General features: G+C 51.4%; 1 protein-coding gene across 3 annotated transcripts in view; it reads left to right on the top strand.

Moving 5' to 3' along the window:
* Positions 1 to 372, top strand: part of CDRT4 (CMT1A duplicated region transcript 4) — a 32,685-nt gene extending 32,313 nt beyond the window's left edge. For all 3 annotated transcript variants that reach the window (XM_060647233.3, XM_060647234.3, XM_060647235.3), the window contains one exon: positions 89 to 372. The gene's annotated coding sequence lies outside the window, so the exon portion shown is untranslated. The remainder of the gene's footprint in view (positions 1 to 88) is intronic.
* The last annotated feature ends 22,361 nt before the right edge of the window (positions 373 to 22,733 follow it).

Raw genomic sequence — 22,733 nt, 5'->3', positions numbered from 1 at the left:
GAGAGGGAGACCTAGCTGATCTTACCTTTGGGGTTTGTCTATTGAGCATGGCTCCCCTGATCGCTCGTCTCTTCTTTGACCTCTATAGTCACATCTGTGAAGCAATGAACACCCACCTCGCTTCCCTCAGCAGAGGCGTAGAGGATGTGATGTGCAAGTCGCTATGAGGGCCATTCGAAGAAGTTGGATTTGCCATCCACGTGGCCACTCTCTGCATACACGAATCGTGCAGAAACGTCGGCACTCACCTCTGGCTGCTGTGAGTGGTGTTGGGAAAGCTGCACAAATGAGGAGCTCCGGACCGATTCCTGGGGTATCCGACCTTGGCCAGAACCAACTCTTGTTGCACAAATATAGGTGGTTTCCAGCTGAGTGACTGCATTTTGTATCCACGGGTCATTTATAGACGTGGAGGCAGGTGATACATTTCTCCAACGAGACTTACTATTTCTTCTATCCTTTGACGGGAATTTATAGCCAGAACATATCTGGAGTGTCTTTGGGAGCGTATTTACCCATCCTGGGAGCACCAGGCATGTCTCTCGGGTTCTCGTGGGCGAAGCTAGTCCCACCAAATGTCTAACATGGAGCGTGAGAGTTGATGGAGATTTGGGATTATTTCTTCCAATCCCTTTGAGGGCAGAGCGGTTACGGTTTGAGACAAAGCTCTCTAGGTCTTAAATACTTTTTACAAACGTGTCTGTATGCTCTCTAAATTAAAATGGTTGTCTTTCTTTTTTAGACAGATAACATCGTTTAGATTAAGGTAATTCTCAGCCTGTTGTAACAACACAAACACGAGCGGAAGGACATTGACGCCTTAGGTCGTCATGAAAATTGCTTGTGTCTGTGACTACAGCCCAGACACGCTGCCCCAACCCCCCAGCCCGAGGCAATTGTAAGAAAGAACAGGTCTAATTCTTTTTTGAAGCGGGCGGTCTGTGTTCGGGCCCAAGCCGGGGTTCACGGGCCCAGCCACCGTGGGGGTTTGACCGGCTAGGACCACGTGTGGGACTGAGGTGGCTTCGGGGAAGAAGCCGTGTTCGGATGAGACCAGCTGGACCCAGCAGTGAAGCCTTGGTCACTGGGGGAGGGGGAAGGGGATCCTGAATGATCTGTGGAGTCTGTTGTTTAGATTTGCAATTTGGTCCAGACCTCCCTGCGCGCGATGGAGGTGGAGGCCCATGAGTCGCACCGTTAAAAGGCTCTTTTGCTAAAACCCGAGAAAGCCCCAGAATATGCACGAAAAGGGGGAGGAGAGCTTCTGGATTTCACAGCACACCAGCACGCAGGGTCCTGGGTCTGGCCGGGGTCGGCGGATTGCTTGGTGGGAAAGCTTTGTGCGTAAAAACTTAGAGACGGAGCAGGCGTGAAGCCCTTCTGGTGTTGGGGGCGGGGGGCATGGAAAGAAATGGGGATTCTTCCTAGTGTAACCTCATCAGCCTGTTCAAGCTGGAGGGGTCTGGGCCATCTCCAGTTCCTCCAAGCGTGTTGAACTTCCGTCGCCCGGAGGGAACTAGCTCTCTCTGACGTTTCCCAGACCACAGCCTCTTCCAGTTTATCTCCTCAGCATCTGGAATGTTCCGTTTGGCAGGGGAGCGGCTTCTCTCGGTCTCCCTGCTGTAGTAGGTTTAGGAAACACCCGACTGTGTATTTTGTTGGCCCTTCCGGGTTGCTCTGTCACCAAGGCCTCGTTCTGACACATACCGGGGAGCTGTTTTTGAACAAAAATCTTGGGCTCCTCCTGCACACGGTGATGGTATGTATCCGCTCGCAAGTTCTAACGTTGCTGTTTCAACGGTTTAACCTGGGCTGCTGGTCGTTTTCACTCTGGCGGGTCCGTACGGGCCTCAAAAGGTCCCACGTTCTGCAGTGTCTCAGCCGGGGCCCCAGAGCACGTCTTGAAGATCAGGCTACTTGCCAGATGAGATGCCCTGAAGGAGGTGACTGCGGAAACCCGCTATGCAGGTACATGCAAGCCAGATGTTTGGGGGTAGTTTGGGAGCTGTCTGCCTGGGACAGGAGGCCTGGAATTATGGATCTCAAGAATTAGGGACCTTAGTAACAGTGCATGGGACTAACACAGCACGAACCGTTTTCTTTTCTCGACCCGAGGTCCTTATGCGGGAGACAACGACTTTCACGGTGGTCCCCTTGGCCATTCTGCTAGGACAGGGAGAACAAAACGGGTACCCTGAGGTAGGGCTTTTGACCCCTGGGCTTTGCTAAGGGTCTTCGGAGGAAGCCGACAAGTTCCCCGGAGCAGGGAATCCGGCACAGGAATCCCCATCAGGGACTGAAGGTGCGAGAGAAAACCTCAAGCGGGCGTCCCGGGCCTGTGACTTCGCCCCACCGGCGACAGAGGCGGTGAAAAGATCCCCAAAGTGCTTTTGGTGAGGTGTGTGTGTGTGCAAATGTTTGCATCTAGACCGTGTGGCTCTCTTCAGCCTTGGCTGAGTCATTCGTTCCTAGAAGCTCTTTGGTATCCCCACCCTTCTCGAGTGACCGCGCATTTTCAGAGGCCGCGCTTCATCGGGGCCAGATAAGAGAGGACCGAACGAGAGATCGGAGGCGGGGAGTGCACGGGGACAGGGGATCTGCTGTGATCCGATGCGGTCAGAGCCCGACTGAAGCTCAGGCCTGGGTTTATGTTCATCCAGTAATCAGGAAACCCTTTCTCTGCCTCCTTCACCACTCCTCCCCCATCCCAACCTCTTACCGGGGACCCCGAGCCTCAGCCAGCTACCGAGGTCACACGGCAGTGTCCCAAACCTGTCGGGTAATGGCTGGGCCAGGCCTGTTCCTGGACGGAGCGTGTACGTGAGTTTTCTCTGGGGCTTTGCTGATAGGCGGCATGCAGGAACACCTCAATTGTAGGTGGAACCCATGCTACCCCATGCTCTGTGCCTTGATCCTGACCATGACCCGATTTGCATACGGCACAGGGCAGAGTAAACAGTGGCAGGAAAAAGATATTGGAAGACTTGGGGTCGAGACCCCTATCTCTCCTTCCGGGCTCTGTATCCCAGGGGAAATAAAAATTGCTATTCCCCCCCTCCCCCACCGCCCCCCCCCCCCAGGCCCCTCTAGGAAGAGCTTCCGGCTGGGGGGGGCCCAGCACGTCTCACACCAACTCACTTCCTTCCTAGAGCCTGCTTGGGATTCTCTCTCTCCCTCCCTCTCTGCCCCTCCCAGCTCGTGAGCATGCTCTCTTTCTCTTGCAAAATAAATAAATAAACTTTAAAAATTATGTAAAAAGAGGGGCGCCTGGGTGGCTCAGTCGGTGAAGCGTCCGACTTCGGCTCGGGTCACGATCTCGCGGCCCGTGAGTTCGAGCCCCGCGTCGGGCTCTGGGCTGACGGCTCGGAGCCTGGAGCCTGCTTCGGATTCTGTGTCTCCCTCTCTCTCTGTCCCTCCCCCGTTCATGCTCTGTCTCTCTCTGTCTCAAAAATAAATAAAACATTAAAAAAATTTTAAAAAATTATGTAAAAAGATAAAGTTCTTTCTAGTCCCGATAGCATGGTTCACACTGAGGCTCCCGATGTGTTCTCTCCGGTGTCATGGAAAAGGGATTACGGCAAGAGGCAGGATTAATATCAGGACAGCTGCTCATAAAAAAAAAAAAAAAAAAAAAAAGTGAGGTCATGGCAAATTTGGGGCCAAGCTGAAATTTTTTTAGTGGCCTGGTGAGTTTCTCGAACTTTGCAGATCTGCCTTTAGTTTACGCTTGGCCCCGACTTTTGTGTTTGTTTTTGTCGCACCATGGAGCCGTCCTCTAGCTCGGGCGTGCTTTGGGTTAGGGCCTCTCCCTCGCGACCCCTTACAACAGCACGGGGCAGTGTCTCACTTGCACACTGCTCGTTCTACGACACTCCCTGCCTGCCCGCCTTTCTGTCCTGGAGGCCTGGGCTGGGCAGCTTCAAAGGAGACCTCGGGGCCCCCTTGCTGTCCCCACCAGACCTCGGGCAGGCCTCCGGCGTTGGCCCCCGGCCCGCTGAGCCCGAATGCAACTTCCCCAGGTCTCCAGAGCAAGAAGATGAATTCTGCCTTTCTGCTTCTTGTCCCTGACAGACGGCCCTGCTTCCCACCAGCGTTTCCAGGCGTTTGTAGGCCCCTTTGTGGACTTGGGGCAAAGGGTGCATTTGGAGCCGGGGAGAAAGCCGTGTGCGGTCTCATGGGTCCCCCTGCTCGACATTGGCCTTCCTCTATCTCCTTCCTGCATCTGTCGCACCCGCGGAGCGCCTCCCCCTCTCCACCTCTTCCTCCCTCTTTCTTCCCTTCCTTTTGACCTCGTTATCTATTTAATAGTTTGTTGTCATTTCAAAGTCAGATGAGGCTTGTTTGCAGTGGTTCGGACTCCTGGAGGTGTGAGTGCCCAAGATGACCTTGACCTTGTAAACTTCAGGAGAGGCACGTCCCTTTCACGTTCAGACACCGAGAGTCTGAGCCTCCAACCCGAGGACAGTGGGAGGTTCCCAGGTACTCTGAGGGCAGCCCGGAGGAATGCTTGCATATTCCACAAGAACTTCCTCATGGCCACCTGTCACCCTGGCCATCCATCTCCCCCCAGAAGTACTGCTTCAAGGTCCTGCGTCCCTGCTGTCTTGCTTCTCCCCAGCCGAGCCTTTGGGGACCCCTGAAACCTCCTGAGGCCCAGCCTGTAACTTCTCTGAAGACTCAGGATCCCAGAAGCACAACCAAATAAGTAATAATTGCTACGAGGAGCGTCTACTTTGGGAGGCCTACAAGCCTCGATCCGATTTTTGTTCCCTGGTGAGGGCCCCCTCGACCTCCAGCACGGATCTCAGTGCCTCTCCATTGAGTCAGAATCCAGACCCAATTCGACCTTATTCCTGGAGATACTGGAACCACCTACACCTTACTTTCTGCAGTCAATAGCTGCCTTCTGTTCTTTTCTTCTTCCTCTCCCCCTCCTCCTCCTCTTCCTCCTCCTTTTTGAGACAGAGTCAGAGAGGGGCAGAGAGAGAAGAGAGAGAATCCCAAGCAGGCTCCACACCGAATATGGAGCCTGACGCGGGGCTCGATCTTACAACGGTGAGATCATGACCTGAGCCGAAATCAAGAGTTGGACGCTTGGGGCGCCTGGGTGGCTCAGTCGGTTGAGTGTCCGGCTTCAGCTCAGGTCATCATCTCACACTCCGTGAGTTCAAGCCCCGCGTCGGGCTCTGTGCTGACAGCTCAGAGCCTGGAGCCTGCTTCCGATTCTGTGTCTCCCCCTTTCTCTGTCCCTCCCCCTCCCCTGCTCATGCTCTGTCTCTCTCTGTCTCGAAAATAAGTAAAAACATCAAAAAAAAAAAAAAAAAAAAAAAAGAGTTGGACGCTTGACTGACTGAGCCACCCAGGCGCCCCAGCCCTCTGTTCTTCATCGCAAACAAAATTGCCACCAAGAATGCCAACTGCCTCATTCAGGAGATAGGGTTTAGTTTTCCTGGCCTGGAAAAGACAATCACAATATTCAACAGAACAGTGACGTGTTCGCGATAACTGTGACTTTGTCACTGGCAGGAATCATGGACATTTTCAGAGCACAGGATGGTTGTGGACACCTTGAGGTACTGTGTATGCTCACTGCTTTTTTGAAATGATGGTAGGCATGAGACTTGCTGCTACATCTTGTTATTTAATGCATTAATACAACCCACAGTCCACTTCAGAAAGATCTACTTTATTTTTATTTTATTTTATTTTTTTAAATGTTTTTATTTATTTTTGAAGGAGAGAGACACAGAGCATGAGCTGGGGAGGAGCGGAGAGAGAGGGAGACATAGAATTTGAAGCAGGCTCCGGGCTCCGAGCTGTCAGCGCAGAGCCTGATGCGGGGCTCGAACTCACGAACTGTGAGATCATGCCCTGAGCCGAAGTCGGACGCTTAACCGACTGAGCCACCCAGGCGCTCCCAGAAAGATCTATTTTAAAAAAACGCTTTGAGGGACACCTGCGTGGCTCAGTCAGTTAAGTGTCCGACTCTTGATTTTGGCTCAGGTCATGATCTCACGGTTTCGTGAGTTCGAGCCCCACATCGGGTTCTGTGCACTGACCACGGGGAGCCTGCTTGGGAGTCTCCCTCCTTGCTCTCTCTACCTCTCCCCTGCTCATTCTCTCTCTCTCTCTCTGTCCACTCCACCAAGCAACCACTATTTACAGCTGGCATATCTCCTTGCAGACTCTTTCTTCGATGCAGATACAGTTTTATTTAGTATGTGGATATACAAAATATATGCATATCATAATACACACGGTTATTTTTTAATGGGATCGCTCTACATATTCTGCAACTTGCTTTTTTCACTCGACAACCATCCCTGTTGAGGTACGTAAGTTGCCCCCATCCTTTGGGATCGCTTTGAGGTGCCAGATTTCCTTCATCTGTTCCTGATGGAGAAACAGGTTGATCCCAATTTTTCCCTCTTCTGACTAGGGCTGCCATGGATCGCCAAGTCTTTCCTGAGGGTTCCTTCCCCTTGTCTTCTCTTGACCACATCCTTGAATGTCCTGGCCACTTTTGAGGGGCTGCTCCTGAGGAAATTGAGGTGGGTCGGCTCTCACGTATGGGAGCCCCAGATTGAAGCTGCTTTTCCCGTAGGCTCTTGAGACATCTATGTGTCTGTTGGTGGGAGAATTCTGCCCTCCTGAATGCTCAAACGGGATGACCAGAGATCCTGGTGCTCAAGTGATCACAAAAGAGGATAATGATGAAGCAAGGCAGGGTTGGTGGCCACTTCGCCCTTCTTTTTATGACGTCTAAGTCCCTGCACAGCGTCTTATTCAGGGATCCTTGTACAGTTGCGCAGGCTGAGAACTGCACCACTTCACAATGATGGGTGTAGGGATGCAGTTTCACATCGACTCTAATGAGAATGAAACTCCCTGAGTAGTGTGTGACACGACAACCCTGGCCTTATGGGTAGAAATGGCTGAATAAATGTTTCCTTTAAAAAAAAAAATCATTGTTTTTATAAAGACGGGATCTTACAAAATACCTCTCTTAATGGAAGGTTTTGTTTTTAAGTAATCTCTACACCTAATGTGGGGCTTGAACTTCCAACCCTGAGATCACGAGTTGTCCGCACTACCGACTGACTCAGCCAGGCACCCCACAAAATACATTTCCTTGGCTTTTCTCGCGTAACAGTGAGATGTTGCCTCATGGACGTCTTTGAAGTCGACACGTAGAGATCTAACTCACTTTTCTCAACAGCTGGGTGACTTCCCACCGTAATCAATCCTTCCCGATTCGATTTGCTGGTTTGATTTCTGCAAAGTCTTGGGGCTCTGGATTTCCTTTCTCTCCAACCTGCCCTCAGATTTGGCTCAGTGTGGTAACACCTTACGTTTGTAGGAAACCCATGAATTCTCAAGCGTGTTCACGCATGTTACTTCATGCTTCAAGCACCCCGAGAGGGGGAGGACCCAGGTTAAGAGAATGTCCTAGGCTCACGCGAGCACAGACATTGCATCTAACTCCCAGGCCTCAGTTGTCCTCACCAGACAGCGTGGCCTCTCCACCCAGGCATCCACGAGCCCCGCCTGATTCACAGTACCTGCCCTGGGTCATCTCTGATTTGGTGGCTCACAGCTCCTCCAGTGAGGGCATGGGGCAACCGCCCACCTGGGGACGCGTGTGCCCAGCAAACGGTCATGGAATTCCGCCCTGTAGAACCAGAGCTAACATCATCACTGCTGGTAAGCCCCCACAGGGCCACGACCTCAGCCAGCCTGTTGGGTTTGGGCCGGTGGTTCCCCGTGGGGGACGCACGAGGTAGGAGCTCTGCTGTGAGTCTGGGGCCTGGCAGTGGGCCATACGGGGTGGAGCTGCGAGGTTCCTGAGATGGCTCTTCACTGGCCTGTAGCCAGACAAAGACGTCTCTGAAAATCGGGAGAGACGTTCGAGAGTATAGGCCTCTTATGGTTTCAACCACCTGCTGAAAAGTTGTTTTAACGAACACACAAATCTACAACGACTCCCGGGCGAACAGCGTCACCTGGGGTTGTGCAATTACACCGCAACCGTGTGACCACACAGGGAGGCCCAGGAGGGAAGGGATGCCTGACTCGACACTTGAAGGGCAAGTAGGATTTAGCCTGGAAAGCTGTGTGTGTGTGTGTGTGTGTGTGTGTGTGTGCAGGGGAGGAGGAGGCCTTTCACTTAACTAACCGCATTGGTGAAGACACTGAAGTAGAACAGTGTTTTTAGAAATACGTCCACAGGGGCGCTTGGGTGGCTCAGTCAGTTAAGCGTCCAACTCTTGACTTGGGCTCAGGTCATGATCTCGCGGTTCGTGGGATCGAGCCCCGAGCTGGGCTCAGAGCTGACGGTGCAGAGCCTGCTTGGGATCCTCTGTCTCGCTCCCTCCCTGCTCTCACTCTCTCTCAAAATAAATAAATAAGCATAAAAAAATAAAACATTCACAGATCCTTTGACACCCTTCCCTTCAAGCCACGGAGCTTGATTTCTCTCCTCTTGAGTGGGGGGCCGGACTTAGTGGCCTACTTTAACGAGTAGAATGTGGCCGAAGGGAAGATTAGGTTATGAAAAGACCATGACTTTGGTCTTGGGTGGCCCACTCTCTGCCTCAGATCCCTTGCTTGTGGGGGAAACAAACTCTCACATGGTGTGACCAGCCCTGTGGAGAAGTCCGTGAAGACTTGTGCCAACAGCCGGGTGAGAGAGCTCGAAGGCGGATCCCCTGGCCCCCTCAAGGGACGGCGGCCTTGGCCAACCCCTCTGAAATCTCATGAGAGACTTTACGCTCGAACCACCTAGCCACGCTGCTCCCCAGGTCCTTCACCACTAGAAACGCTGTGACGTAATACGTGTCGGTTGCGTTAAGCTGCTATATTTTGGAGTAATGTTTCACAGACCCTTCGATCATTTAGTGGGAAGGAATTTAGCCCATTCGCGCCATTCAACGAAGGTCAGGGTGGCTGGGCAGAAGCGGTGTTTTTCACACCTCAGAGTTCTTACAAGGTGCCTTATGCATGTGCCAAAAATGCAGAGTCCCGGGACCCATGTGGAGAGAGCATGACTTAGTAGGTCTGGATGGGGCCCAGAGGTCTGCGTTTTATTTGCTTGTTTGTTTATTTACCGAGAGGGAGACGGAGAGAGAGAATCTTAAGCAGGCTCCACCCCCAGCTCGATCTCACCACCATGAGAACATGGCTTGAGCGAAAATCAAGAGTTGGACCCTTAACTGATTGCACCGCCCAGGTGCCCCCAGAGATCTGCATTTTCAACAAGTTTCTCAGATAATTCCAATGCAGGTTCCCTGGAAAGCACTTTGAGAAGCAAAGGTCGGTAGGCTGAGGGACCCCAGTGGAGGCTGGGGGTGGGGGCAGGTAGAGGGTAAAGGTGGGTCACCTTGGAAAAAACAAAACCAAAAGGCAAACCTCTTTCCTAGAACGACGGATGGCCACAGCAGAGTTTGGGGCAAAGCAACAGCTAAATCCGTAAGCAGAGGCTGAGACCTGTTTGGATTTCTTCTCTCGTTGACCTGGCTTATCAATAACTCAACGCTGAACCTTAAAGATAGGGTCGGTGAGGGAAAGCGGGGCATAAGGCCTGTCTTTGAGGAACTCACAGGTAATTTTAAAAAGTCATCAGTGTGAAAGGTTGTGCCCTTATTGCAACAAAGCTGGGCCTGCTCAGAGCCTTTCAGAACTCCATTTCTGGTAATCCTTTCCTGAGTGGGGTCATGGGCTATGCCAACCGCCAGTTGCTTTAGAAGCGTAGAATGATCGAGTGAACAGATTCGCTTGAGATGATTTTATAGAGATCCTTTACTCTCATGCAATCGTTTCGAAGACGAAGAGACAGAGGGTCAGAGAGGCCCAGTGATTTATTCAAGCATTCGAGTTCAATACGTCCGAAGCGGGCTCCAGGAGAGGTAGGACGTGGGTTTGGTGCAACTCCTTGAGCTCATCTCTTAGCCCACCCTGCTTCCTTCTGTTGTTTTCCATCTTTGTGTGCAAGGCATCGAATGGCAGCATCCATGGTAGAAGGAAGTTTGTGCCCCCTCGGATTCCCGCGTCCCACCCCAGGCCCCTGCAACCCTCCACCTGGGAGCCTTCTCCTGATGCCGTGGACTGCAACCCACCCAGGCAACCCCTCGATTATTGAGCCATCTGGGAATGAGGGGGTCCCTTCCTGGGGGATGTTCTTTGATTTTGCATGTCACACAGGGCAAAGGGGCTCTTAACGGAAAAAAGCAATTTGTGCACCGTGAAACCAAGAAACCAAATATAATACAGATGAATTCTCTCTCACACCTCCCTGCCCGCCCCCCACTCTTCCCCTTCTTGGAGGCGACCCCCATTACGGCTTGGCGTGCATCTGTTTGGAAATTTTCTCAGTTTGTCCTTAAAACCCGGGGTCAGATCGTGTCACATCTCCTCTCGGTATAAAGCCGGAGTCCCTCAAGCAGGGTCCGCGGTGTCAGCGCAGAGCCCGATGTGGGGCTTGATCTCGCAACCCTGCGATCAAGACCAGAACCGAGATCCAGGGTTGGAGGCTTAACCCACTGGGCCACCCAGGTGCCCCCGCGGAGTATACTGTTGTGTGAAACTTCATACTGTGCGTCGCCGGTATTTAGCCGGTTAAACCCCTGGGTGGACATCTGGACGGAGTCCAGTCTCCAGCTATGGCAGACCGAGCTGCAGAGTGGCCCTGTGTCTCAGCTCACGTGAGCGAGGACATCTGCGAGACGGGATCCTGGAAGTGCAGCTGGCGTAAACGTGCGTCTTATTTGGACATTCGGAACGGGTCACAGCTGTCTACGCTTCCCTCCACCGTCGATGAGAATGTTGACTTCGGCACATCTTAAGCAGCAGCGTGTATGAATTAGCAAAGTTTCGTGGGGCTCAGTCGGTTAAGTGTCTGACTTCGGCTCAGGTCATGATCTCGCGGTCCGTGAGTTAGAGCCCCGCGTCGGGCTCTGTGCTGACAGCTCAGAGCCTGGAGGCTGCTTGGGATTCTGTGTCTCCCTCTCTCTCTCTCTACCCCTCCCCTGCTCACGCTCTGTCTCTCAATAACATATAAAAACGTTACAAAAAAGAGTTTTCATCTTTGTCGACCTAATTTGTAACAAAACATTTTCTTTTCACAGTGTGGGGGCAAAATTTTACAGATCTTAACTTGCCTTCTCTTTTTTCTTTGCATTTAAAAAAAATTTTTTTTACATTTATTTATTTTTGAGAGACAGAGCACAAGTGGGGGAGGGGCAGAGAGCACATGAGATGAGACACAGAATCCTAAGCAGGCTCCAGGCTCTGGGCTGTCAGCACAGAGCCCGACGGGGGGCTCGAACTCACAGACCGCGAGATCATGACCTGAGCCGAAGTCAGATGTTTAACTGCCTGAGCCACCCAGCTGCCCCTCTTTGCATTTTTAAAATATGTCATTTCTATTTTCCTCTCTCTGTGTGTGTGTGTGTGTGTGAACATCTCGTTTCTATGTTTTGCTCATTAAAAAAAAAATTGAGTTGTTGGCCTTTGACTTGTGGTTTATGAGTCCTGTTTTCATAGTAAGCCCTTCATATATTGGTCCTTTATCCATAACCTGTCTTTCAAATGTTTTCCCCATCTTTCCATTTGTATTCTGACATCATTTTGGTGTTTTTGGGAGGGATGAAACTTTAAATATTTATACAGTCAACATCATCGATATTTTTATTTATGCCTTCTGAGTTTTTTTGCTTGTTTGTTTTTTGTTTTTTTAGAGAGAGAGAAAAAGTACAAGCAGGGGAAGGGGCAGAGGGAGAGAGAGAGAGAATCTCAAGCAGGCTCTGTGCCCAGCACAGAGCCCCATGCCTGGCTCAATGCCATGACCATGAGATCATGACCTGAGATGAAATCCAGAGTTGGAGGCCCAATTGACGAGCCACCCAGGTGTCCCTTCCCCTGGGTTTTTTCTTAATTAGAAAGGCTGTCTCCTCTTTCAAGGTTACATAAAAAACGATCTCCTGTTCTTTCCTGGTACTTCCATAACTTTTCTCATTTTTAAACGCATATCACAAGAACATTTAGCATATGGACATGAAAGAGAACTCAGGTGAATGATTCCCCCCCCCCCCCCCACCCATGGTGAGTCGGTTTTTCCAACAATATTACTGAATGATCCACTTTTCCCTCGGTGGCTGGATATTTGCCCTTTTTTTACACATTAAATTATTTTGTGTTTTCCAGTATCTTTCGGGACTCTCGATTTTGGTGCATTGATCTGTCTGCCTGTTTATGTGCCAGAATCAAATTGTTTTCATTGACGCAACTTTAAAATCTCTCTTACCAGCCGATAAGAGGAAGCCCAGAGGGCTTTGTTGTAATGTTTTTCTGTCACCGAGCCTTTTGGCAAGAACGAACGTGATTTTTAGGTAGTAAAATCGCCCTTTTTCTTCCTTAGATGACCAGACGGGCGCGTGGAATATAGACTCCTTTCTTGTGTTAACTGACAGGCCTGTCTTCCCTCCCAAAGGTTGAATTTCATAACCAGGTGATTGCAGCCTAAAAGCCCTATTCCTTCCCTTCCCCTGAACTCGTAACCCTGTCTGCAACCAAATCTGTTGAGCTGGGTGCCGTGGCTGACGTTATTTCTAGCAGGTGTGATAGGGAGGGTCCAAACTTGAATTTACCAAGTCCTGCAGCTGTCTGAAGTTCTGCCTTTTTCACTGGAAAGAAAAAAAAATAGAAGAACGCAAATATCCCATCCTTGGCACTCTTGAAATATGACTGCTACAAACAATTCCATCAAATACTTAAAAAGGAAAAAAAAAGAAAAAAGAAAAAAATGAACTAACCAAACCAAAAAAAAAAAAAAACACCAAAAAAAAAACCACCCAACCAACCCCCAAAACAACAACAACAGCAACAACCCCAAAGCACGGAGCATGGGGTCAAGGCTGTGGGGCTAACGCCCAACGGAGCTACTGTAGACCCGGCTGGTTTTCCTCGGCTCCTTCCTGGCCTGCCCGAGGGCCTGCCCAAAGTCCCTGGACACTGACTCAGTGGGAGCTTGGTATGAAGTTAATGTTTTGAGTGGGTGAGGCGTTGGAAGCAAAAGCAGATATTTAGACATTTTTCTCCCCTCTGCTTTTTTTTCTCCTAGAATATTCCTGGCGTCCACAGGAACAGGCCCCCATTGTGCACCCCTACCCCGGGCCGCTTGGCACCAGGGGCGCTGTCTGCGGCCTCTTGAGAGACCATCTTGGAGGGTGTGTGAGGACCCCCGGGGAGCAGACACAGGACAGCCCCGGACTCACCCCAACCTGGCCCGACCCTGATCTGGACTGAGCAGGCACGAGTCTGCCTTCCGCTCCCCTCCCCCAGGTATCTAGAGCCGCAGAACCATCCAGACCTCATGAACAGGAATAGAGGTGCCCAGAGCCTGGCGCTTGTGAGCCGAGCGCCGGGCAATCCTTCACCCCTTTCTTGAAGACCACGTTGATAAGTGTCTGAAAGGGACAAGGGCGGGTGAGGAGTGACCGAGCCTTCAGCCCTCCCTGGCACTTCAGTGTCGAGCTCAACTAACAGGTATTTTGCAGAACCTGCCCCGGGGGTGAGGCAAGAGGGACCGAAACACCCGTAAGTGGCCTGGCCTGTGGGACGCCCTCGAGGGCGCCGGTGCAGAAGCACCCCAGGGCTCCAGGGACTATCTAGGGGGCCCTACTGGGCCATGGGAAGCCACTCCTGCCTTGCTCTCTCGCTCGGTCTTGTCTTTTCAGTTAAGTGTTCTTCTCTGTTGAAAAAGGTCTCTCTTCTTCCTTCCCAGGATTCTCCTCCTTATCGTAGAATTATCCAGCGTTCTCTAGAGAAGCAGAACCAGTAGGACATATGGAGACATTTATTATAGGAATTGGCTCGTGTGCTTATGGAGGCCGAGAGCTCCCATCATCTGCCCTCTGCGAGCTGAAAAACCACGTACAATTCAGCCTGAGCCTGCAGGCTCGAGAATGGGGAGTCCGACCCTGTAAGCCCTGGTGTGGGTCCGAAAGCCAGAGAACCAATGGGACCGATGGCTCCAAGGGCAGGAGGTGGTGGTTGTCTCAGCTCGGGCAGAGGGAGAGAATTCACCCTTCCTTCACTGTTTTGTTCTCTTGGAACGTTGGCTGAAACCCCCCTGCCCTGGTGAGGACAGGTCTTCCCGCACTCAGCCTACCCATTAGGACGGTGATCTCTTCCGGAGACACACTCGGAAATTACGTTTTACCAGCTCTCTGGGCCTCCTGCAGCCTAGTCGGATTGACACAGAGAAATGAACCATCACAGTCATCCCCAGGAGGGCCTGGTAAAAATTGGGTGTTGGTGGCATGAAACGAATGCTTGGCATCGCCTTCCCCGGTAGACCAGCTGTCTGTACTCTCACCTCTAACTACACGGGGCTCGAACTCACGGACCGCGAGATCACGACCTGAGCCGAAGTCGGACGCTTAACCGACTGAGCCATGCAGGCGCCTCCCCCTCCCCCCCTCCCCCCCCCCCCCCAAACTCCTTCAATGGAGGAAATATCTTCACCAGCCTGATAATACAATCCGATCAGGGAAGAGTTTCACTTCTGTGAGCTTCCACTGTGGATGCAGGAGAAAGCCTTACGTGGGGTGGGCGGGGGTGGGGGGGGGCTGCGATCAGGAGCACATGATTTGGAGAACCTCCAGGGACAGGTTGGAGAGCCACGGATCTGTCATCACCGGGAAAGCTGAGTCCCACGGGGCCTCGCGCCACATTTTTTTCTGAATAGGCCCGGGAAAGCAAGGACGTTGTCCAGGAGATCACTTGAGGGGGGCTGTAAAAAGAGGGGGTCTTTAGGAGAGGGAGCTGGGCAGGGCGGGTTTGGCGCTAGGTGATGGGGTCATCTGCAGCTCCAACCCTGTGTCCACCTTGCTGCAGGAACTCTGGGAAGTCACTTGGAATCTCTCTTCTTTTCCATAAAACACGGGGATGCGATCAGAAAAAGCTCCAGGGGCACCTGGGTGGCTCAGGTCATGATCTCATGGTGGTGAGATCGTGGAGCCTGCTCCACGAAAAAAGAAAAAAAAAAAAGCCAAAAGGAAAATCTCCAAAAGCCATCTAGCCCATCACGGCACACACAGATGCTTCGTTCACAGATGCCTTGGTTTTCAGGACAACATTTCTCCTTATTTGAGCGTAAAACCAAGACGCATGCTGTCAGGAAGGCAGCCGGCTCCATGTTTGGACGGAATGGCCAACGCGCAGAGAGAGGAGAAACAGACTGTGTGCACATTTTGTTTACCAAGCCAGCAAATGTTTACCGAGGACTCGTGGTTGCGGACTCAGTGTCTCCAACACCCGCCGCCCCCCCCCCCCCCACCCCTTCCCGCTCCTTTGCAGTGATTTGTTTTCATTTCCCTGTCCCCGGGGACCTGTGAGATCTGGGTGCGTTGAGGGAGAGCAGGGTTCAAACTGCATTCATGTCTCCGCTCACCAAACATTTGTTGAAAACCTACTTCGCGCTTCGAAGGCTCTCAGGTGGTTGGAGCGAGATTCTTCTCTATTCGGGGCTTAGTGGGAGGAGGGTAGCCGAGAGGGCAGGTGGAAAATAGCAGGCAGGACGGGATGGTGCATGTGCTAGGAAGGCCCAGGCTGAAGGTATCATAGGTGCTCAGAACAGAAGAGGTCAGCAGGGAAGGCAGGGGGACGCTGAAGATCCCTGGGCAGTGGCAGAAATAAAACCATGCGAGGGGCGCCTGGGTGGCTCAGTCGGTTGAGCGTCCAACTTCGGCTCAGTTCATGGGTTCAAGCCCCGCTTGGGGCTCTGTGCTGACAGCTTGGGGCCTGGAGCCTGCTTTGGATTCTGTGTCTCCCTCTCTCTGCCCCTCCCTTGCGAGTGCTCTGTCTCTCTCTTAAAAATAAATAAACGTTAAAAAACAGAGAGAGAAATAAAATGACGAGAGCTTAGGACTCTCCAAAGCAAGGTGAACAGCGCGTCTAAATAAAGCAGGATGCCCCCAAGGCTGAGCTGAGAGGCCAGCGGAGGCCCTGCCAAAGCTCTGGTTACCGCAGGCCCCACGGCAGGGGAGGGGTGCACACTGTGGGGTGGGGGGCACCGGGTGCCAGGCTGTGCCGGTTGCCCTGAGAGGCACCTGCCGTGTCCTGAGTCGCCGCGTGCGTTCAGAGCGACCGCCGGCAGCTGGCAGTTCCATTCCGACACTTGAGATGCAGCCCCAGGCCCCCGGATCCTTGTGCTTGGGGCCCTGGGCATGCCGGACAGGCCAGACACACAGGGGACATTATTCCACAGGCCTCATGCTCTCCTAAAGCTGGAAGCAGGCTCTGCAAAGCGGGGCCTCTGCGCGGGTGCCCCGGTAGTCCTGACCCCTCCCCGGGTGGTAGTGAGCACGCTGTCTTGAGAGGAATCAAAAAAACCACGCTTCCGGGCCGTATCCTGGAGGGGCTTCTAGCATCAGACCGGCGGCGGGGTTAATGAACGTGACGCGGCTTCTAGTGCTGAAATTCTATCCTCCTGCGGAAGTGTATTTGTGCTGGCCGGAGGTATTTATAGACCAAGACGCCATAAAGCAAGTCCTGTGATGGAATGCACGTGAACTTGCCCCGGGAAGCTTCCCAGCACTTTCAGACCTGGCCCTGCTTCACCTTGGTGCTCCCTGGGCTAGAGGATCGCACCAGGTGGCTAGCACTTTCCACAGGACATTTGATCATCTGTGCGTGAAGCTCCCTCCCGCCAGCCCCACCCCGGAAGCCCCTCTCCTCCCGCCCCCACTCCGTGAGGCAAGGACTGCCCCCCTCTCCCCTTTGAACCCCAGCGCTGAGCACAGGGCTTTCCATGCAGGATGCGCCCCGCTAAAGGTTGGGGAGTAGAAGGAAAGTAGGTAGGCACCTCATGTGTCTGCCTGCATACAGGGTCCTACACCCCAATGTAAGAACTTTGTGCCCCAGGACCATGGACATTAGGAAAATGGCCCCCATGACCTGGCAGGCTTCCTGGGGAAGCACAGGCTTTGGGGCAGAAAGGGACAAGCAGCTTCTGGGGAGATGCCCAGTCCTTCGAGCTCAAACCTTCCTTTCCCGGAAGGTGGTGTCCCAAGGAAGCAGCCAGATCCAGGGGACTTCCGGGCCTTGGCTCTCGTGACCCCTTTGGGGGACGAATGGCCGGTCCTCCCAGCTGGCTTAATTTTGAAATGCTGATTTGGTGCCCACAGGAGCCGTCACGAGCACCTAAGACAAGCTGATTCGCCTCCAAGAGATTTCTTGTTTTGGACGGCTACAGCATCGTCCCTGGACGTGGCGTTCCTCTCGGATTCTGCGTCTCCCTCTCTCTCTCTGCTCCTCCCCCGCTTGTGCTCTGTCTCTCAAAAATGAAGAAACGTTAAAAAAAAAAATTGAAAAACAGAAAAAGACCAGTTTTGAATCTGAAGTTCATCCAGAGCAGGGAATAGAATAGCCAGGCAAGTTTGGCACGGCGAATATGAATAACACGCCTGAATGTATGCTAATTAGTGGGTTTGGTGATAGAGTTCATGTTACCAAGGCCGGTTAGCCCAAGGGATAAGATTTATGCAATAATAGATACAGGCATTGGCAATGTTAATGGTTGTCAAGGCTCTCTGAGAACTAAACATAATGTATAGGTATTGCATATATAATTTAACCCCAGTCACGCAGGAAAAATACAAAACGGACCTTTCTCTCTGTCTAGGCCTAAAGTTGGCGCAGTGGGGCGCCTGGGTGGCTCCGTCGGTCAAACGTCTGAGTCTCAATTTCGGTTCACGTCATGATCTCAGTTTCATGAGTTCAAGCTCCACGTCGGGCTCAGTGCTGACCCTGTGGAGACTGCTTGTGATTTCCTCTCTCTCTCTCTCTGCTCCTCCCCTGCTCACTCTCTCTGTCTCTCTCAAAATAAATAATAAACTTAAAAAAAAAATAAGATGCTTCTGCAGAGAAACTCAGAAACTCAGCCAGAACTCAGAACACCCCCTCCTCAAACTGCACACACACACACACACACACACACACACACACACAGAAACATCTTTAAACGGCCATCACATCCACTAACCATCCCCTCTCGTGCTTGTGTTTCCTTTAAAACTCATTCGGAGTTTTTGGTTTCGCGTGTAGTATGTGTTTAACTCTAGAAAAGAACAGGAAAAGGCAGCCAAAAGAAAAGAAAATTAAAGCTGTTAGATATGGCTGTGAACAGTTTTGTATATGTCCGTTCAGAGTTGTATTGAAATACACACACGGCTATCGATCTGCTTATTGTCTATCTCTAAATATGTATTTACAAAAGTGGGGTTAAACACACACCGTTTAGGTATTTACAAAAAACGGCATCGAGTAGGTACCATTTTGAAAGCTCCTTCATCATTTCCGTATCAATACACGTATCTGCGCTCATCATCTGCAAGGGCTGCCTAGTCATGATGGAAAGTCTTTATTTTGAAATGTTTATTTTTGAGAGAGAGAGAGAGAGAGAGAGAGAGAGAGAGACAGAGCATGAGTGGGGGAGGGGCAGAGAGAGAGAGAGCGAGGGGGGCACGGAATCCAAAGCAGCCTCCAGGCTCTGGGCTGTGAGCGCAAAGCCCGATGCGGGGCTCGAACCCGCAAACCGCGGGATCATGACCTGAGCTGAAATCGATGCCTAACCCACTGAGCCCCCCAGGTGCCCTGAAAGTCTTCCTGATGAGGAGACGGGGAGATGGGAGAAGGTACTGGAACCAGGCGAATTGTCACATTCCGATACACAGGCACTCGTGAAATGATTGTTGATGGAGTGAGTAAAGCATCAAAGAAAGACTTCTCAAAGAGAATAGTTAACTTATCTGGGGATGTTTTATAAGGACTTTATTAGAGGGATTTTGGATCATAGGAGGCTTGTCCTTAACTGAGTCAAAACCTAATATTCTCCAGCCACACTCTGCTAGCTCGGGGGCTTGGAGACTCATTTTTTTTTTTTTTTTTTTTGGACATAGGATATTCAGTAAATCTGGACAAACTTGAGGAACCACCCACACTTTAGAGAACTTTTTAAACCCAACTTTCTGGGATTTATGCATCACCACACAAAAATTTCCCATGACTGAGATGACCGAGAGGGAATACAATACTGTGTTTCATAAACAGTTGAATCTCTTGGCTCAGGGAACAGGGGCCGAGGAGACATCATAAGTGGAGCAGAGTCTTAGAGATATCCGCGGGTTTTTGTCAAGGTCAGAGGCAGAACCACCGACGCTGCAGTCTGGGTGACGGTCCATGGTGGAGGTCAAGAGCAGAGTCTAAATAAATGCCCCGGTGGCTAAAAAGGATGGCCAAGATGTTGGGCATTCTTAATAAATATTCCAGGCAGCCCGGGGGCTTCTGGCCAGCCTGATGTGAATTTAAGGGGAAAGAAATAATTATTTTCTGGAATGACCCCATTACCAACATTGGACGCGTGTTATCTTGTGTCTCTGGTGATGGGATAAGAGAGAACCCCCTGACCTGGACAGCTCCCTCCTCCCGCTCACTGATGTCTGAGGGTGACTCACCTCAGGCACACTGGAGTCATCTCCTCTGGGTGGCCTATTTCTTGTCGGTAAACATAGGCCCCCTGTCCCGCTCTACTCAGTGGGCTCAGCTACACCTAAGGAAGAAACTTGGGGCTGCTTCAGCTATACAGTTGGGGTGGCCTGTGAAGTCAAGCCCCCTTAGTTTGTGCAAGAAACACCTTGCAAGTTGAGTGAGGTGATCTTGAGAAATACATCCCCAGATGCCAAAGTGGATCCGATTTGCTTTTACCGGGAACGGTCCTTGCCTCCCCGGCCCCTTGGAGCTCTAGGCGTGGATACGACCACCCAGATTTCCAGCTCCCTGACACGTTCATTGATTAACATTTTGGATCAAGGCTACCTCTGTGCTAATAGGTTGAGGTCCACCTTTGGGTGGCATAAGAGATCCATCCGAGTATGGGACGTGTTTGAGGTGAGCTCTGGGCACCGGAAGACTGAGCTGGCCCGCGTCTTGCCCAACACGTTTGCCAGGGACATGCCCTTCTGCTTCTCTTATAGGTCAGTCACCCAGAAGCTAGACCTTGGCTTCCCTACTAACAAAGCCCATAGCTTACTGGTTCTACCTTCTTGAACAGGGTCACTTGGGAAAGAGAGTCATTGATCTTGAGGTCTAAGTCCCTGAGTTTTTAATTTTTAAAAATTGTGGCAAAGTGCGCACAACAAAATGTCCCATCTTAACCATTGTTTAAGTAAAAAAATTTTGAATGTTTATTTTTGAGACAGAGAAGGAGAGAGAGCACGAGAGGGGAAGGAACAGAGAGAGAGGGAGACTCAGCATCCGAAGCCGGCTCCAGGCTCGGAGCTGTCAGCACAGAGTCCGGTGTGGAGTTTGAACTCACGAACTGGGAGATCACGACCTGAGCCGAAGTCGGTCATGCTTAACCGACTGAGCCACCCAGGCGCCCCATAACTGTTTTTGAGAGCACAGTTCAGTGACGTTAAGCACAACCACACTATTGTGCGGCCGGCAACTTCCACCCGCCCGCAGAACAATTTTCCTCTTGCACAACTGGAACTCTGTCCCCATTCAACACTAGTCCCCTGCTCCTTCCTCCCGCAGAGCCCCCCGGCCACACCTTCCCACCTTCTGTATCTATGAATTCAGTGACTCTAAGTACCTCAAACAAGTGGAATCATACAGTATTTGCCCTTTGGGGATGGGTTTCTTTCACTCAGCGTGATATCTTCAAGGTTCATCCATGTGGCAGCACGTGTTAGAATCTCCTTCTTTTTTAATATTTCGTTGTATGTATGTGCATATTACATTTTGTTCGTCCATTCCTGTGTCTGTGGACATTTGGGCTGCTTCTGTTGGCTACTGTGAAACACGGGCATGCAAATAGGGCCTTGGTTTTTTAAATAAAATTTTAAAGTTTATTTTACTTATTTTGAGAGAGAGAGAGTGAGGGAGATAGAGACCACACACTGATAGTGCGGAGCCTGATGTGGGGCTCGAACTCACGGACCATGAGATCATGACCTAAGCTGAAATGGAGTGGGTTACTTAACCGACTGAGCCACCCAGGTGCCCCAGCCTTGATTTATTTTATTTATTTTTAAAAAATGTTTATTTATTTATTTATTCTTGAGAGAGAGAGAGAACGAGTGTGAGCAGGGGAGGGGCAGAGAGAGAGAGGCAGACAGAGAATCCAGAGCAGGTTCCGAGCTGTCTGCCCAGAGCCCTACTCGGGCCTCGAACCCACGAACCATGAGATCATGACCTGACCTGAAGTCAGATGCTTAACTGACTGAGCCACCCAGGTGTCCCGATTTTTCTTTTTTTTTAATTAAACATTTTTACCTAGGGGTGATTACAGATTCACGTGCACTCATAAGAAATAATACAGATGTGTGTGTGTGTGTGTTTAATTCTACGTAATTTTATCACGTGCATAGGTTCATACATACACCCACCCACCAAAATCAACGTAAAGATCAATTCCGTCACTACGTCGTTATGAGGATGTCTTGGGTTGACGAGGCCAATGTTCGGTGCTAGATTTCATGCTCCGTTTCCAAAGGGTGCGAGGCAATCACATAAGTCGACTCTCGTCTGGAGACGTCCTACTGCAGATTCCTGGTGGATGCCACGGTGACAGCAACACGGAGACCTGAGTCCCTCCATCACCACACCGCTAGTCAAATACCATCCAGTGTCACCGGAATTAAATCCCAGGAAGAGGCCTTTCAGATGCAATGCCTCCATTAGACCCTTGCTGTCCAACAGCATTGCAACGTGGGCCGTGTGTGTAATTGTAAATTTAAGAAAAAAACACCTGAGATTAATTGTGATAATACGTAGCTAATCCAACGTACGTAAAATGTAATACTTTCAACGTGGGATCGGCACAAACATTGTCGATGAGGGATTTTACATCCTGTCTTTGATCACCGGTGTGTGTTTTGCACTGAAAGCACGTCTCCGTTTGGACCAGCTACCTTTCCAGGGCTCAACAGCCACGTATGCGTATTGGTCAGCACGACCCTGCAGCCAGACTCCGAGGTCACCTGCTGTCCGAGGGGCTGGTTAATTCCATCAATCTGAGCATCTGCCTTGATGGCGTTTAGGTAAGTCGCGCCTTGGGCCAGCGGGTGGTGGAGAGCAGCCCGGCCTTGCTCTTAAGGGTTTTATTCCCTTGGGAATCTGTTCTCTCTCGTCAGCCCGGGTTGGTTCACCTGTTCAGTGGCCCCAACATCGGAACTCGTCGACTGGGGCAGAGAGGCACTTGGGCCCTTTGGACGCTGACACTGTTGGACAAGGTGGAGGCAAAGCCAGTCGGCAGCAGCTTTTAAAGGAATTGAGATTCCCGACCGTCGGACACGCGTGGAACTCGGGACGTTTGGTGCAGCTCCGGATAGAGCTCTAGAAGTTGGTATAGTCCTCACACCCGAGGGGGCCAGGGAATGAGACATCAGTCATCTGGGCTGACCTGACATGGGCTCCAGTAGGAGGGGCCGAGCCTCTCTCTCTCTCTCCTCGGGCACAGCATTCTTTCCAGGAGCTGGCACCCCCACCCACTTTCAGCCACCTCAGGAGATAGCTGGAATGCCAGCAGCCCACAGGCGTCCTTCGTCAGCGAAAAGCACCCTGGGAATGGGTGGCTGGATGAAAAGTTCTCTGTGTGTTGTAGGCCGGGACAATGTCTGCCACAGCCCACGCTTTCATTATGGGGATATTTGTCTATATGCTCAATGCTC

This window comes from Panthera onca, chromosome E1, assembly GCF_046562875.1.
Source record: "Panthera onca isolate mPanOnc1 chromosome E1, mPanOnc1 haplotype 2, whole genome shotgun sequence".
Classification (NCBI taxonomy): domain Eukaryota; kingdom Metazoa; phylum Chordata; class Mammalia; order Carnivora; family Felidae; genus Panthera; species Panthera onca.
The sequence above is the reverse complement of the archived record's forward strand: the minus strand, read 5'-3'. Positions and strand labels throughout refer to the sequence as shown.